At 42.3% G+C, this 17,555-nt stretch overlaps 1 pseudogene; it reads right to left on the bottom strand.

Moving 5' to 3' along the window:
• Window positions 1–5,009: 5,009 nt before the first annotated feature.
• Window positions 5,010–7,350, bottom strand: LOC138986084 (formin-2 pseudogene; annotated as a pseudogene).
• Between the last annotated feature and the right edge of the window lie 10,205 nt (window positions 7,351–17,555).

Here is a 17,555-nt window from a genome sequence, read left to right as displayed (position 1 = left end):
ACTTTCATACATATCAGAAAAAGTTACTTAAGAGTGACCTAACTGTACATCGAGCTACGATACAGATTTACTTGGAGTAACAGTAATTAGTAACTACTGTTGCCATCACCCAAGGTGTGTGTTCAGCACCTTTTTAATAGGACCAGAAGGAAATATGGCTGTAAATGCACCTGCTCAAGGTCAAATGCACATGGCTTGTATCCAAATGCCTAAATGCATGAAAAGCCAGGCCAGTCACTAAAACCCATCACTGAAGCTACTGGGGTGCTTAACTTCAATCCAAACCAGAACCTTAAAGGAACAATGCAAAAGTACGTTTTAAGCCAAACTAAAATGACTTGAGAATAGTGTTCCCAGTCCCAGCTTACACTGCCGAATCATATTCAGAGATATGAGACCCAGTAAGGCAAGATACAGAGGAAAGAACCACATTCTTGTAAAACCCTCCCCTGTTGTAGTAACACTGATGCATTATACACAGAAGGGGTGATTCCTGACCATCACACATTTATTGGACAATGACTGGACGTCTACACTCTGTCAGATACTACTGCTGGATATAAGACTGCTCCCGGCCCTAAACATTCACAGTCTAATAACTTAACAAGCTGCATGAGAAAGTCTGTACTCCTACAGTGGGTCCTTCTACTTTGATATAAAAATCAAGATAGCCTTTAGAAAAGCTGCAGTGAGAGTCACACAATCTAAATTCTAAAGCCCAGGCCCTTAATTGACTAGCTAAGGAACCAGAGATCAAATTGCCAACATCCACTGGATCATGGAAAAAGCAAGAGAGTTCCAGAAAAACATCTATTTCTGCTTTATTGACTACGCCAAAGCCTTTGACTGTGTGGATCACAATAAACTGTGGAAAATTCTGAAAGAGGTGGGAATACCAGACCACCTGACCTGCCTCTTGAGAAATTTGTATGCAGGTCAGGAAGCAACAGTTAGAACTAGACATGGAACAACTGACTGGTTCCAAATAGGAAAAGGAGTACGTCAAGGCTGTATATTGTCACCCTATTTATTTAACCTATATGCAGAGTACATCATGAGAAACGCTGGACTGGAAGAAACACAAGCTGGAATCAAGATTGCCGGGAGAAATATCAATCACCTCAGATATGCAGATGACACCACCCTTATGGCAGAAAGTGAAGAGGAACTCAAAATCCTCTTGATGAAAGTGAAAGTGGAGAGTGAAAAAGTTGGCTTAAAGCTCAACATTCAGAAAACTAAGATCATGGCAACCGGTCCCATCACTTCATGGGAAATAGATGGGGAAACGGTGGAAACAGTGTCAGACTTTATTTTTCGGGGCTCCCAAATCACTGCAGATGGTGACTGCAGCCATGAAATTAAAAGACGCTTACTCCTTGGAAGGAAAGTTATGACCAACCTAGATAGCATATTGAAAAGCAGAGACATTACTTTGCCAACAAAGGTTCGTCTACTCAAGGCTATGGTTTTTCCTGTGGTTATATATGGATGTGAGAGTTGGACTGTGAAGAAGGCTGAGTGCCGAAGAATTGATGCTTTTGAACTGTGGTGTTGGAGAAGACTCTTGAGAGTCCCTTGGACTGCAAGGAGATCCAACCAGTCCATTCTGAAGGAGATCAGCCCTGGGATTTCTTTGGAAGGAATGATGCTAAAGCTGAAACTCCAGTACTTTGGCCACCTCATGCAAAGAGTTGACTCATTGGAAAAGACTCTGATGCTGGGAGGGATTGGGGGCAGGAGGAGAAGGGGACAACAGAGGATGAGATGGCTGGATGGCATCACTGACTAAATAGACGTGAGTCTGAGTGAACTCCGGGAGTTGGTGATGGACAGGGAGGCCTGGCGTGCTGCAATTCATGGGGTTGCAAAGAGTCGGACACGACTGAGTGACTGATCTGATCTGATCTGAGTGCTCCAAAAGCTCACTGACACACTTCATTTTATTTTATTCATATTAATAACAGATTTGATTTTCTAAGTACAGATCCTGGATGGGTCACTGACCAGCTTGATGCCCTGAAGCAAGTTACTTCACATGCCTGACCCTGGTTTGCTCATTGGGAAAACACTGTCACAAGGATTAGAGATAATTATGCAATGCACCAACACAGAACCTTGCATCTAGTAGAAGTGCAACAAATATAGTAAACATCATAATCACAGCATTTATAAACCAATAACAAACTGACCAGAAACATCAAATTAGAAGCAATGGGGGGTGGGGGGCAGGGACCAAAGACAGCTCTACGAATCAATAGCTGACAGGAAGTAAAAAGTTTAGAAAACCAGGTAGATACAAAACTTCAGAAACAGCCAACTAGAGTCACCAATTACACTTCAATAGCAGCTGAGGGCAACACCAATGATTTCACAGGATGAAACCATGAGTGCCTAAAGATGACATTAAGCCATTTAATGAACCATTAAGTCCACATGTTTAAAAAAAAAAGACAGATAAGCACATAATTAAATGACTTTGGAAAGATTTCTATCAAAAATTATCACCAACTTAACATTTCATATGCCTAAACTTTTAACTGTAAAATTCTATTCACAAGCTTCTGCTTAAGTATAGCACGTGCAAAGGAATCTCTTAAATTTCATAGCAATTTTTCTACTAAACACTGAAAAAGATGTTTTTTCAAATTAACTGTGAAATTTCAGTCCAATGGCTTAAGACATCATCAGCTCCTGAATAGCTAAAACAAGATAAAGTCTTGGTCCCCTTTATTGCTAAATGCTGTTATATCAGCAACAAAACACAAACATGTGCCATGCAGATCTCTCTTCACTTGAATTTTCTCCCCACATTTGGAAGGCAGTAAGAAGAAAAACATCTGTTCCTTTCTGCAGAGCTGACAACCCTCATTCTACGGTTTAAAAATAAAAGATGTTCATGGAGGCTTATAGATCTATCACCTGCTTCAAAGGCAGCTGGCAATTACTTGATCCAAAGACATGCAAATTAAAGCCAGAAAACAATTTCCCTGAGGACAATGCTAGTCCTCGCCAGGGATCTAGTAATTTTCAAGACACTCATAAAATCCTAGAGGATGGTAAAGAATCAAAGAAAAGGCAGATGACAAGAAAACAGACAACAGCTGAGGAACAGAGGCCTGTGTCACTCTGGATTCCCTGGGTTCACCACAGGGAAGCTTCCAGGAGAGCTGTCTGGAGAAAGCCTGCTTCACTGACCAGCAGTCACCCTGCATCTAGCCCAGGAAGGCCAGATGCTCAACAATGAAAGGAGTTCATCATATTAATGACAGAAACTGGAAAATATTGTAAGTGAAGGCCTTAAACACCACAATATTTTTTGTTTTCTCTATATGATGTCTGACAGTGCTGAACATCCAAAAATGACTAATAAGCAAGAACATTCAGACTCGAATCAGTAGACTCAGCTATTTTTGGCTCAGCCTCTGAAAGAATTACAGTGTGACCTTGAAAAAGTTTCATCTCTTTGTTTACCTCCATGTGACCACCAGCTACAAGATTAGGTTAAACCTACCAATTCTTTTTTTTTTTTTTTTTTAAGAAAGTGAATGGGTGAGATAAATATATAGAAACTACTATACAAATAACCAATAGTTACTGACCAACTACATCCAAGCATCAGATATAAAGCACTGCCCCATATGATCACCTTATGTGGAATCTAATATATGATACAGATGAACTTATCTAAGAAACCAGAACAGACTCACAGAGAACAGATTTGAGGCTGCCAAGCAGGAAGGGGTTGAGATGGAGTCAGAGGTTGGGATTAACAGATGTAAGCTATTACATACAGAATGGATAAATAAGAAGGTCCTACTACATAGCACAGAGAACCATATTCAATATCCTGGTATAAACTATATGGAAAAGAATATTAAAAAGAATAAAAAAAAAAGAATGTATATAGTGACTGGACAACAAAACATATATATATATATGTATAACTGAGTCACTTTTCTGTATGGTAGAAATTAATACAACATTAAAAACCAATTATACTTCAATTAAAAAATAAAGGTGATGCCCATATTAAAGCAACTAACTACACAGTAAAAAATTCTGCTTGGAAGTCAATAAAACCCACTTACCTCCTGAACAGGAATCCTGCTAAGAGTCCCAAATTTCAAATTTGGAAATACTTAGAACATTTAAATGAAATGCTAGCTCCAAAAATACCCCTTTTATTTTCCTTAAGGAAAACAAAACTTTAACCTGGGGTTGAAAGGTCCTATGATCTTCAGGACTCAGATCAATCCTCCTATGAATTCCTTTCTCTTCATCCCTTGCCAAGATGGTAAGTCACTGCACACTTGATGCACCCAAAGTACTATGTCTCTGTGTGTTCCTGTGCTCTTAGTCAGTGAGCCATGGAAAGGCAGAACCAGGATTTAATGATCTTTGTATCACTCAGCACTTAACATATTGTCTAGCACAATATGGCTGCCCTGTGTATGTATGTATGTGTGTGTGTGTGTATATATATATATATTTATGTTAAACGAAGGAAATGTATTTTTCATTTAATATTCATTTGGAAATGAATATTTCCAAATTCTAAAGCTGCTTGGAAGAACAATATTAATGAATGGTAATCTTAATTATGGTGATACTTTCATTTTTAGAAAAACAATGTATGAAATGAGTGTTACCTACATAAGGAGGAGGTAATTTCTCACCAACATTAAATTCACAAGAAATAACTAAAGAACTTTCCAATCCTCTTCCTTTAAAATCAGTCTTTTGTGGGTTTTTACGCTTGTGTTTTGTTTTGTTTACAATTTATCTAGTGAATATCAAGACTATAAACATTCCTAACCTAACCTGCAAAATAACAGAAAAGGAAAAGTTAAAAAGGGAGAGCAAGCATGTAAAACATGGAGGAGGCCACTCTTAACTAGAAGAATCTATGAATGTAAAACTAAGAGAGTCCATAGATGAAACTTAAACTGTGGTCAATACAAGCAAGTACAAAAAGTGAATAATATTTACCTAAGGGTGAGGCAGCCGTGTTCATTAAGAAACATAATCTACTATTTTACAGATAACCTATTTACTAAAGTAATATAAGATTTATTAAAGAATATAAGATTTTAAGCTTTTCAAATTATCTTTGATATTTTTAATATTTCAAATACTTATCACAATCTACCAAGACTTGCATAAATTCTCATTTTCTCCTGCTTGTTAAATTCTTACACTCAGCTATTTAATAATTAAGAAAAATTAGTAAGCATGAAATAAGCTGACACTCTTACCAGCGGAAAGGCCCTGGGATCTAACCAAGGATGAATTCACTGTACTATCTGACATTCACCACGTTGAGCTGACCCTTGGACTGGCCCTGAAGCGTCCACAGCAGACGCTGGGAAGGTTCCAGCAGCATTCCGTGTGCTCTTGGCCTACTCACCATCAGTCTCCAAGCCACACCCTGTCTTAGTCGGGCCATGAAACCAAATGTAAATGATCCCTAATACTCTAGATCACTCTGTATTTTCTGAAAGCATGTATGAGATTTGGTTGTGTCACCAAACAGGAGTGACCACCTAAGTTCACTAAGGCGTCCACCCTGATCACCGAGAGAAACTACGCATCAAATGGCGCGCCCAGGCGGGTACATCAGAGCAGTCCTAGAATAGATGATGTGTCACAGGGCTGTGAACAACCTCCTTATTTTTAACGCTGTGGGAGAAGGGCGGAAAGAGAAGGATGGCTTTGCAAACGGTGCCAAAAAGGAGTTGACCTGCCTGGCGTGACCCGGGATACTTTGGAGAAGTGGACACAGTGGCCCTTTTTCTAGATGACTTAGAACCGACACGACTAAGCTGCTCCCTTTAATTCTCTGTATGCAAATCGAAGCGTTTCTGAGGGGCAGGTGCCCAGGGCCCCGAGCCCAGGGCTCACCTGCGAACACACCCTGAAAGCCGCCTGCCCCGCGCTGCACCAGGTGCGCCGAGACCCCCGCCCCGGGAGCACGGCCCAGCTCCGCAGTCCAGTCGGCCGAGCGGCTGCGGCCCGCGCGGGGCTTCCTAGCCGGGGCAGCGGCGGGGGCCGCGGGGGCTCCGGAACCGCGACCCAGGGAGGACTCCGGCCGTCTCTGGACCCGGGGGCTGTGGCTGGGGGACGGAGACGGGGACGGTCCTGGCGAGCTGAGCTGCCGGGTGGTGGTCCTGACATAACAGGGCGCCAGGAGCGGGCGGGCCCGGGGGCGGCGCGGGCTGCGAGCTGGACTGAGTGGCGGGGAGGCGGCCACGGGGACGACAGGCTTCGGCGCGCCCTCCTCGCGCGTCGCCCCTTGCGTGCACGGGGCCTCTCCCGCCGCCAGGCCGCACTCCAACCCCGGAGAGTCTCGGGGCGCGTCCTCGAAGGCGTCCTCCTCGCCTTCCTCGTCCGTGTCCGCTGCCCCTCGGTCCCCCGGAACCGACCCAGGAGACGCGAAGGCGGTGGCTGCCGGTGGCTCTGCGGCCGGGGGCCTGTCGGGGGGCGCGGACAGCGCCGCTTCGGCGCTGGGGCCCGGCGGGGGTCGGTCCAGGCCCGGCAGGGCCCCAGACAGAGGGGCGGTGGAAGGGGGCGACACCGGGGGCGACTCGGGGCCCGGGGACTGCTGCTGCAGTTGCTGGAGGCGGATCGCCTGCTGGATATCCGAGAGCAAGTCCTCCTGCTCCGCGGCCGAGTGAAAACTGTAGAGGTCTGTGTCCGAGCCCGAGCTGGTCCTTTGTCCATCCTGCGCCCCCGCCGCGGTCTCCGAATACTCGGCCACTGCCGGGCCGCCGACCCTGGCCAAGCTGGGACCCCCGGGACGCGTCACCTCGAAAGGATCCGCACATTCGGTATCCGACAGGCCCGTCTCATCGGCTGAGAGGCTGAGGTCTGGGGTTTTGGTAACCAGAGAGTGGGCGCTGTCCAGCTCGCCGGCCTGCAGGGCCTGGGGGTCCAGCACATCCTCACGAGAGCCGCTGGTACCTCTGCCCTTGGACAGGGTCTTCCGGATGCGCAGGTTGGAGAACACCGAGGCCCTGGGGTCCGACCGGCTCTTTTTCCGGCCCGGCTCCGCGCCGCCGCCCCCCTTTCCGTGCCGGCCCGGCGCCTTCTTGCCCCCGCCCGCCTTCTTTGTGCCCTCAGCCTCTCGGGGCCCAGCGGCGTCCTCACCACCGCCGCCTCCATGCGGGACATCGCCCGCGCTTCTCTTCGGCTTCGCGTCCTGGTTCCCCATGCTGCCGCCGCCGCCGCTGCGAGGGGTCAGGCCATGCCAACCCCTGGGCCCGGCAGCGCCGGGCTCCCGGCGAGTCGCGCGGCGGCCGCACCGCTAGGCGGAGGGAGGATGTCCGCGCACCTGCCGCGCTTCGCACAACGCGCCGAGGCTGCGCCCGCCCGCGCGTGGCTGAACGCGCGCACGGAGCACCGCCAATGACCGGGCGGGACGCACAAGGCCCCACCCCTCTCGCCCCATGACCCCGCCCCATTGGCTCTAGGCCCGGTCCCTCGGCCCTGCCCCTCCTCCGCTGAAACGCCAAGAGCGCCCCTCAGTCTGGGGACTTAACTGCCGCCAGAGTCCATTTCCTGGTCCCCGCCAAACAGCTTGGCAGCTTAAAGATCCACCCTGAGGAAAAAAAAAAAAAAAAAAAATTTTAAAGAGGAAAAAAGGATGCCACATTCCAGTTTAGTGGTGCAGTAATATCAAAGCTACATACTGTACTTCCAACCTGCCTGAAGAAGCATGGTTCTTTGATAAATATTGGTTGAGTAGATTGGTCTTTTCTTCAGTAACTGATCATCTTAAACCCTGTTAATGTGCTTGGCATATGGTTTAGAAAAGGTTACTATACATAATACTGCTTTTGTGTTATTGCAAACCTTGCATCTCCTTAAGAGAACATTTCATTTCAAAGCGATCATTTCAAAATTTCATTTTTCAAATTTATTTTTGACAAAATGTTGAAGTGGGTGGAGGAGTTTCGGGAAATACTAAGAGATTAGACTTGATTAAAATGCTAATCTCCAAATTTCTATGCATTCACCATCTAAACCAAACAGCATTTATATTCAAAAAATCAAACTCATCAATATTAAACATGCCCCTGTTGTTGCCACCTACAAAAAATAGAGAGGGAGAAAAAAAAAAGAAAAGGAAACATCCTTGGCACAAGCCCAAGAAATCACATGTTATATGGAAAGCCACCACTCTCCCAAGCAAACCCTTCAAGACAATCTTTTGTCTTGGCCTTTGCTGTGAAAGTTTGTCACAGTTCACTGTCTAGGGGAGAAAAATTTGCTGACCCCAAATGAGTCTCCTTGACATTAGGATTCATTTAGGCTGATTATTGGGAAGCCTAAAGAATTCATGTATTAAAGCTGAATAGAGTAATCAGCAGAGATATCCACCACGCTGGGTGTGATGGGGAGATTCAGTGGACCTAAAGGTCAGAGTTCACTCTGTCCCCTGTCTCTGCTGGGCCAGAAAATGCTCCCTCACCAAACAGTGCCTCTTCTACCTCCTTGTGAATTGCCTTCCTCCCCTTTGACTTGCCAAACCATTACGCTCAACATCCTCTGTTGCCTTTAGCTGAAGACAGTATTTAAGGTGAGGGCTGTGGCCATTTTGGCCATGATTCTGTTTTCCAGGGTCTCTCCTATATGTATATGTTATTAAACTCTTGTGTGATTTTCTCCGGTTAATTGGTCTCATGTCAGTTTAATTCTTAGACCAACCAGAAGAATGCAGAAGGGTAGAGAAAAATTTCTTCCTCCCTGATAACTGTTAAAGAGTTTCTTACCATTTTGTTCTAATTCTAATATAAAAATTTTCCTCACTGTAAATCTTATTTTAATTACTTAAGCAATTTAGTTATCTATATTTAAAAGACACTTTTAAACATTATTGGCACCTAAAGAAGCTCCAAGCAGTAAATTAAAATAAGAGCAAAGTGGCATTAATCAATAATGTCACATGTATTTAAATTAGAAGCTAATTGTTAATCACTTTGAAAATATGGATACCTAGCTAACATGTTAGTATTTTTAAAGCTTAAAGGAGAAAAGGGCACTACATATTACATGATGCATTTTAAATGCCGCAAGCAAAGATTCCTTCACATATTGTGAACCAACATTTTAAACCTCCCTCCTTAACTATTTTATCAAAAAATTTTTAAGGTCTTATAATTCTTTTATGTAAAAGCATCATGCAGCAATAATTACTAATCTTTTTCAAATTATTTTCTTAAAATAGATGATACTTAAAGGCAAGTAGCTTTCAGTTATTCTCAAGTGACCCTTTTGAGCAAATAATTCTGAGAAATCAACTAATAATTTTGCCAGGATACTATCCCAGTCTCTTTCAGTTCCAGAGGGCTTGAAAAGCCTTTGTTTCAGGTCTTTCTCAAGACTGCTCTCTCCCAGAATCCAGGTTCATCAGAGGGCACAGTTTGCCTGAGGCTATAAGAATTCTCTGCTTCTCTGAGGACTGATGCACTGTGAGTCTTTATTTTGCTTTTTCTTTACCCAGACATATTTGATTCTGAACTATTTGTTTCCTTCCTACTTTTTCCAAGATATATTCTACAAATTCTGAAGACAAAGGAAGAGAAGGAAAGGGGAAGGCAGAGAGGGAAGAAAAAAAAAAGTGGGAAACTGGGAGAAGATGCTGGTTTTCTCACATCCTTTGAATGTGAAACAACAGATGACAGCGGTGTAGAAAGTCAGGATGAGAAGCTCTATTACATTCAAAGGCTTACTTGAAACCCACAAGTGTGCTTGGTAGGTAGGAAGTTACTTTCAATCCAGTTTAATTAATAAACAAGTTCAGACTAAGACCAAGTTCACACAGCAGCAAAGACAATACTTGAACCTTCAAGTTTAGATCCCAAATTTTTATAACAAGCAACACTACATAATGTACTCTTTTCCAGGAACTGGAAGAAATGAAAATATTTATTTTGTTCTTCTACATAAGGAATCTCCTACTAAGCTAAAGAGTTCTGTAAATGAAGTTGGTCTTTCAACCTGAAAGGGATCATTCAAGGACTCTTAAGTTATCAACAACCATTCAGAATGAACCATGGAAAGTCCACTGTGAGTGTCTCAGCCCATAAGGTACCTAGCTCAGTGGCAAGAAGTGACAAAAAGCATTCTAAAGACAGAGCCCATGAGAAATAAAGTTTGAGGAAGCCAATCCTTAGCCTTAGAGTAGCATTCTTCAGTAGAAATATAATGTGAGCCTTATCAGTAATTTATTTTCTAGTCGTCACATTAAAAAGGAAAAAACAGGGAATTCCCTGGCAGTCCAGTGGTTAGGACTCTGTGCTTCTACTACAAGTTGTTGTTTAGTTGCTAATTTGTGCTTACTCCCTGCCTCATTTTCTTTTACAGCCTATACTACCCCTAAAACACCATGAGGACACAATGAGCAAACTGCCTAAGAATTTCCAACAGGAAAGATATTTAAGGAGTATGTCTAGATATTTCAATTTGTAAAATGTACTTATATCTAATTTAATTGCATTTTGGTTGAAGAACATACTTGTTGTATTCCTATCCTTTTTACGAGTTTCATGGCCCAGCATATAGTCTGTCTTGGAGAATGTTCCATGTGTACTTGAATTCATTTCCTTTAATATCCTAGATTCTATTTTGGAAGCTCCCACCTGGACTGCAAATGATCTATTGCAGCTAGGTAAGTAACCACTTACCTGGGTTTCCTTAGTAGCTCATCTGGTAAAGAATCCACCTGCAAGGCCAGAAACCCCAGTTTGATTCCTGGGTCAGGAAGACCCACTGAGAAGGAGAAGGAGAAGGAGAAGGAGAAGGCTACCCACTCCAGTATTCTGGCCTGCAGAATTCCATGGACAGTATAATCCATGGGGTTGCAAAGACATGACATGACTGAGTGACTTTAAGAATTAGAACCACTTACCTCTGTTGCTATCTGTGTTCTCATGAAACCCAGCCTAACTGGCTCTCTAGCACAAACCGTGCGTGTCTAGTAAACATCACATTTTCTTCCTGGGCCAAAAAATAAACAGGATTGCCCTCTGGGTAATTTCATCATGGGAATCTGGAGTGACATTTTAAAAATAACTTTCTAAAAACTGTTCATCCTGTGAACCAAGAGAGGTCAAAATTTGCCATTATATTTATTCCATAATTGAAAATTTTCGCTGTTAAGTATGTTGGTGTCTGACAAGTGGTGCCAATTAATGCTTGACTACATTCTTTATCTTGTGGAAAGTTCAAAGTTCTAGAGTCTAATGACAGATCCAACCTGGACCCCAAGACTGTCAACAGCAAGACCTCATGCTGTGACCCTCCAAGTGGGAAGCATTTTTTTTTATATAAGGGGAAAGTACTTCCCTTAGTGACACTAGTGAAGAAAGCCACTTTAAAGGCAAAAAGTACACTGGCAGTTTCCACCAAGTGAGTTTTCAGAATCAAGGTTGTGAGTTAAAACGTTTGTGGCGATTTATACTGATCCCTTCTTAGTAAAATTATGTTGGCTTCTGCTTGAAGATTCATTGATTCTCTGCCCTTTTAGCTTTTGCTTAAGACCATCTCTTAGAATAGAGGTGCTTCTGCAGCACAGGTGCCTTCAAGTTTTTTCAAATCCCTGTGCTATTAACCTCCAACCCTGTTAAAGTTTGGTTTGCTTTTCTTTTGCTGACTTAAAAAAAAACACCCAGCATCAGTTTTACACTAATAGCTGCTGCTAAGTCGCTTCAGTCGTCGTGTCCAACTCTGTGCAGCCCCATAGACGGCAGCCCACCAGGCTCCCCTGTCCCTGGGATTCTCCAGGCAAGAACACTGGAGTGGGTTGCCATTTCCTTCTAATAGGTACATCTCAGTTTAGACCAGCCACACTCACTTGCACAGCAGCCAGGTGTAGGGAATGGCTCTCTTTCTGGACATTAAGGCCTTACCTTCTTACAAACAAGGAAATATGAAAAATTATAATGGATTGGAGAAGAAGACTTAGGAAAGGTGATGGCCAAATGCAAAATGCTCTCCTGAACTGGATAGAGGATATTGAATATTAGTGGGAAAACTCAGTGAGGTCAAAATTTTCTTTATTTTTTTAACTTGTTAGAACATGTAAGTAATAATTTCTTAGTTTTGATAACTGTGCCCTAGTTATGTAAAGTGCAACATAAGCTGTGGGAAAGGTATATAGAATGCTCTTAACTACTTTTCAACTCTTCTGTAAATCTAAACCTTTCAAAATACATATTTTTAAATGAAATTATTGTGTTCTTGCTCTTTTGTAGCTCACTTTATTCTTCATCACTATATTGTTACCACTTTCCATGCTATTAAATATTCTACAAAATGTATTTTTTGAAGGATAGAATTGTCATGGTCTGTGTGCAGGTTGGAAAAGAATTTACAGACATTAGGCAGAATGAGAGGAGAATAGAGTTTATTGGATTTGGAGACACTATTAGAACAGCGGGCTGGCTTAAGGGAGAGCTGACCCCTTTCACAGGCTAGTGGTCAATTTTTATAGCCTCAAGACAGAGAAAATTCCTACTGGAAGGGTGCCAATAGGTGATTGGTTAGATGCTGTAGAGTGCGTATTTTACCTAATATGGAGTCAAGAACTGGCCACTTTGGATCCGAAGGCTCATGACAATTGTTGCTATGGGACTCAGTAAGTTCCAAAGACTTTTGTCTTGTGACTTTGGTACAGGGCTCCACACCTGTGACCTTGGTATAGGGCTCCACAATGCTCCACGAGAATTACCTATAACATGCAGTTATTATAGCATATTAAACAATTTCTGTGTTAAAAAAAAAAGATAAGGCCTTATCTTTGCTTTCTCAGAGCTTCTGGAGCAATGCTCAGAACCTGGGGAGACTGATCCAAACTGTGTTACTCAGTTGTTCAAAACAGTACTGTGTATTGGGATGGACTTAAAATGATATGTAGGTAGTAAAGCTCTGTATGTTTTCACATGTAAGCATAGCATTTCTTACTTAACACACTTTGGGAAAACTATTTCCATCTTTTTTTTTTTTAATCATTCAGTTTAATAGGGGTAAGTCTTTGCTCTGGATGGAGCTTGCCATCAAGACAATAAGGAATTCACAGAACAGGAAGGACCATGGGAACAGATTCCAGTATAAATATGGACATGGAAACAAACCACAGAGTATGGTTCATCAGTGCCTTTTACAAGGGTTAAGTCACAATCCACTGTAGACAGTGTGCCCTGAGGGGGATTCAGGCTGGAAAAACAGAAAGTGTCATGTGCTTTTGAGAGGATGGGCGCCTAGATAGTGAAGACCCATGTCTAAGGAAGAATTTCAATGGTCCCAGATTCTTGCATCTTTCCACACACAGAAAAGCACTAAAATCATTAACTTGAATTATTTGTCATTGGTCAAGCCAATCTTTTACCAATGCTTGACTACTTGTACTTCCTTGCCCCCCAAAATTCCCATATAAACTGGCTCCTCCCCTACCACTTCAGAGCAACTCCTAAGAGTATCTGAGAGGTTGTCTCTCAGTAAGGTCCTCAGTAATGTTAGAATCCTCAGTAAGTTCCCCAAATAAAACCAAAACCCACTGTTCTTATGTTGTGCATTTTTTCTTTCAGTCAACAGATAGAAGAAAGGAAATAATACTCTAGAGAGCACTTCAGTTTTAGTAATCTTTTCTCTATCTTAACTACTGTCAACTGAAAAAAATACATGGAACCTAAAACTTGAGAGTTATGCTTTATTCAGCAGAAATCTTTAGGGCTTAAGCCCAGGAGGCAGCATCTCAAGTAACCCTGAGAGAACTGCTCTGATGAGGTGAGGGGAGGAGCCAGGTTATATATTAATAGAAACTTTGCAACAAAAGACAAGTTGAATATCAAAAGTCTGAATATCAAAAGATTATGGCTAATTAAAGAAAACCAGATATCCCAACTTAAGGAATTTAGTGCTTTTCTACCAACATCTGCTGGATCCTGAAAAAAGCAAGAGAGTTCCAGAAAAACATCTATTTCTGCTTTATTGACTATGCCAAAGCCTTTGACTGTGTGGATCACAATAAACTGTGGAAAATTCTGAAAGAGATGGGAATACCAGACCACCTGACCTGCCTGTTGAGAAATCTATATGCAGATCAGGAAGCAACAGTTAGAACTGGACATGGGACAACAGACTGGTTTCAAATAGGAAAAGGAGTACGTCAAGGCTGTATATTGTCACCCTGCTTATTTAACTTATATACAGAGTACATCATGAGAAATGCTGGACTGGAAGAAACACAAGCTGGAATCAAGATTGCCAGGAGAAATATCAATCACCTCAGATATGCAGATGACACCACCCTTATGGAAGAAAGTGAAGAGGAACTCAAAAGCCTCTTGATGAAAGTGAAAGTGGAGAGTGAAAAAGTTGGCTTAAAGCTCAACACTCAGAAAACGAAGATCATGGCATCTGGTCCCATCACTTCATGGGAAATAGATGGGGAAACAGTGGAAACAGTGTCAGACTTTATTTTTCGGGGCTCCAAAATCACTGCAGATGGTGACTGCAGCCATGAAATTAAAAGACACTTACTCCTTGGAAGGAAAGTTATGACCAACCTAGATAGCATATTCAAAGCAGAGATATTACTTTGCCAACAAAGATCCGTCTAGTCAAGGCTATGGTTTTTCCTGTGGTCATGTATGGATGTGAGAGTTGGACTGTGAAGAAGGCTGAGCGCCGAAGAATTGATGCTTTTGAGCTGTGGTGTTGGAGAAGACTCTTGAGAGTCCCTTGGACTGCAAGGAGATCCAACCAGTCCATTCTGAAGGAGATCAGCCCTGGGATTTCTTTGGAAGGAATGATACTAAAGCTGAAACTCCAGTACTTTGGCCACCTCATGGGAAGAGCTGACTCATTGGAAAAGACTCTGATGCTGGGAGGGATTGCAGGCAGGAGGAGAAGGGGACAACAGAGGATGAGATGGCTGGATGGCATCACTGACTCGATGGACGTGAGTCTGAGTGAACTCCAGGAGTTGGTGATGGACAGGGAGGCCTGGCGTGCTGCAGTTCATGGGGTCACAGAGAGTCGGACACTACTGAGTGACTGAACTGAATTGAACTGATGTATGGGAAGATGCAAGAGTCTGGACTCACCAAAATCATTCCTTTGATATGAACCTCAGCTATCTGGGGCCAGTATCCTCTGTTTTTCACATCCTAGCTTCCTCAGGGCTCTTAGTAGGGAATGACTGTAGTTTGATGGCTGTTAGATAACAGGTATTCTTTCCTTCTTGAGTTCCCCCAGGGCTCACCCAACTTCCCTGGTGGCTGCAATTGGTGATAACTGTGACATCCTTTATATACTGTTACATTCCATTTCTCAGTTCCTACTTTTGGTGTGACATTCCACCAATATTTGGAAGACAATTTGTGACCTACTTTTGTTTCCTGGCCCTGGGAGGCTCATCTCAGATCAGGTAAAAGATCCTGTTGATATGCCACTCCAGATGTTAATTTTGGAATTAGGTCCATTGATAGGTAATAAAAGATTCTCTGGATCCTCTGTCTTCTAATCTATTATGATCCAGGAAATGTTTTCCCCTGTTGCTTCTTCCCATACCTAGAATCACACTATTACAATTATTTTATAAGAGTCATAAATGTGATCTATTTTCACCAGATGTTTAGCCATCATCAATTTGGTTGGAGGTTGAGTTATATACTGGGAACTATAAGAGACAATAATCTTATAACATAGGGTATAAATGATGCAGCTAGTAACACTGACAAAGTCATCGTGCAACAGGGAGACAAAATGTATAAACAATTTGGAAACAAAAAACAAATTAAAACAATTATTAATATAACTAGTTGTAGTCCAGTTGCAGTAAGCCATCAAGTCCACAGGAGAGTCAGCTGGAGAAGCCAAACTCTGGTAGGATCAGGTAGAGAAAAAGATAAATGCTTTATCTTTGTTTACAAAGGTATACTTTATCAACTTATTGTAGGTCATAGCATAAGAGAAAAGATTTACTGAAAATCAAAGATTTAAGCTACTACATTTCCCAAAGTCATAAATCATATTTATCAGTTCATTCAGTCTCATGTAAATGATTCCTATTGATCTGGATGAAGTAATCAGGTTTTTCATTAGAATTTTTTCATTTGTTACCTAATTTGGTGGCATTATCTAAAGTTAACAGATTATGAGGGTTCTTGAAAATCTTCATTTTATAAAAGCATCAGTATAAAATATTGTCTATAAAGGAATGTTAGGTAGGTAGAATAGGGAAAAGAGTCCAAAATGGCCATGGCTAAAAGACAAGGAAGGGAAAAGCCCGCGAAAAAAGAACAAAAGAAGGTCCAGGGACCAGAGTGAGGACCTCAGGTAAAACAAACAACATTCCTGGCTGGCCCAATTTACATAGGACAGGCCCAGGGAGAGATAAACATATAAACAGAGGAGCCAAAGCTAGCTGTCTCTCTCTCTCTCTCTCCTGCGTGCTGGGGCGCTCTTCTCCTCATGTCTTTGGATCAACGTCCCCTCATGCCTCGAAGATGGAGTTTCCTGCTATCTTCTAAATAAAATAGAGCTGTAACACTGAGCTGTAACACTGACTTGTCTAAGAGCTATCAGTTCAGTTCAGTTCAGTCGCTCAGTCATGTCCGACTCTTTGCGACACCATGAATCGCAGCACACCAGGCCTCCTTGTCCATCACCAACTCTCGGAGTTCACCCAGACTCACGTCCATCGAGTCAGTGATGCCATCCAGCCGTCTCATCCTCTGTCATCCCCTTCTCCACCTGCCCCCAATCCCTCCCAGCATCAGAGTCTTTTCCAATGAGTCCATTCGAGACGTGAGAGCTATAACATGGTCTATCCAAGACCTGAGAGCTGTGACACGCCAAAGGGGCTTTAATGTCCATCACTCCAAATCTTTGTAGTGACGAGACAAAGAACAGAGGAACATACACTCGCACGACAAGGAAAAAACTTAAATAGCAGGATTAAAGATTGAGTACCATGCAATTAGCAGGAAACTTGGATGTTTCTGGGATATATAGCATTTTAGGGTTAATAACTAGAATTTTGACTGATAACATTATATCAGGACACATCAGATGTTAGGGATTCCATATAAACTTTGAAATAATCTATATTAATGATATTTAGCCATACACAAAACCTAAAGATTCATCTCCAATCACTTAACAATATCTTTTAAGTAATTTAATATACCAAATAAATTAACATTCCTCTCTGAGATGCCTCAGAGATGTTTCTTCAAAGTATCCCAGAGTCAGCTGGAAGCTAAAAGAGCTTTAGTTAGATTACAATATTTGGGAAGTTTATTAAAAACATCAAAAAGGTGTTAAAACACAACAGGATTATAGGTCACGGTGAAACAATACTTACTCATTTAACCAAAGACACAAAACAATGAAAAGGAAACGAATTTGAATCACTCAAGGTCACAGAAACTCACACATTCTGTTATCAAAAGGAAGCACTTCTAACAAAGAGAGAAATCAAATTCCAGTCTTGCACTAACTTACTTAACAAATGTATTTACTTAGTTAAACGTGAATTTAAATTT

Source organism: Bos mutus, chromosome 28 (genome assembly GCF_027580195.1).
Source record: "Bos mutus isolate GX-2022 chromosome 28, NWIPB_WYAK_1.1, whole genome shotgun sequence".
Lineage (NCBI taxonomy): Eukaryota > Metazoa > Chordata > Mammalia > Artiodactyla > Bovidae > Bos > Bos mutus.
The sequence above is the reverse complement of the archived record's forward strand: the minus strand, read 5'-3'. Positions and strand labels throughout refer to the sequence as shown.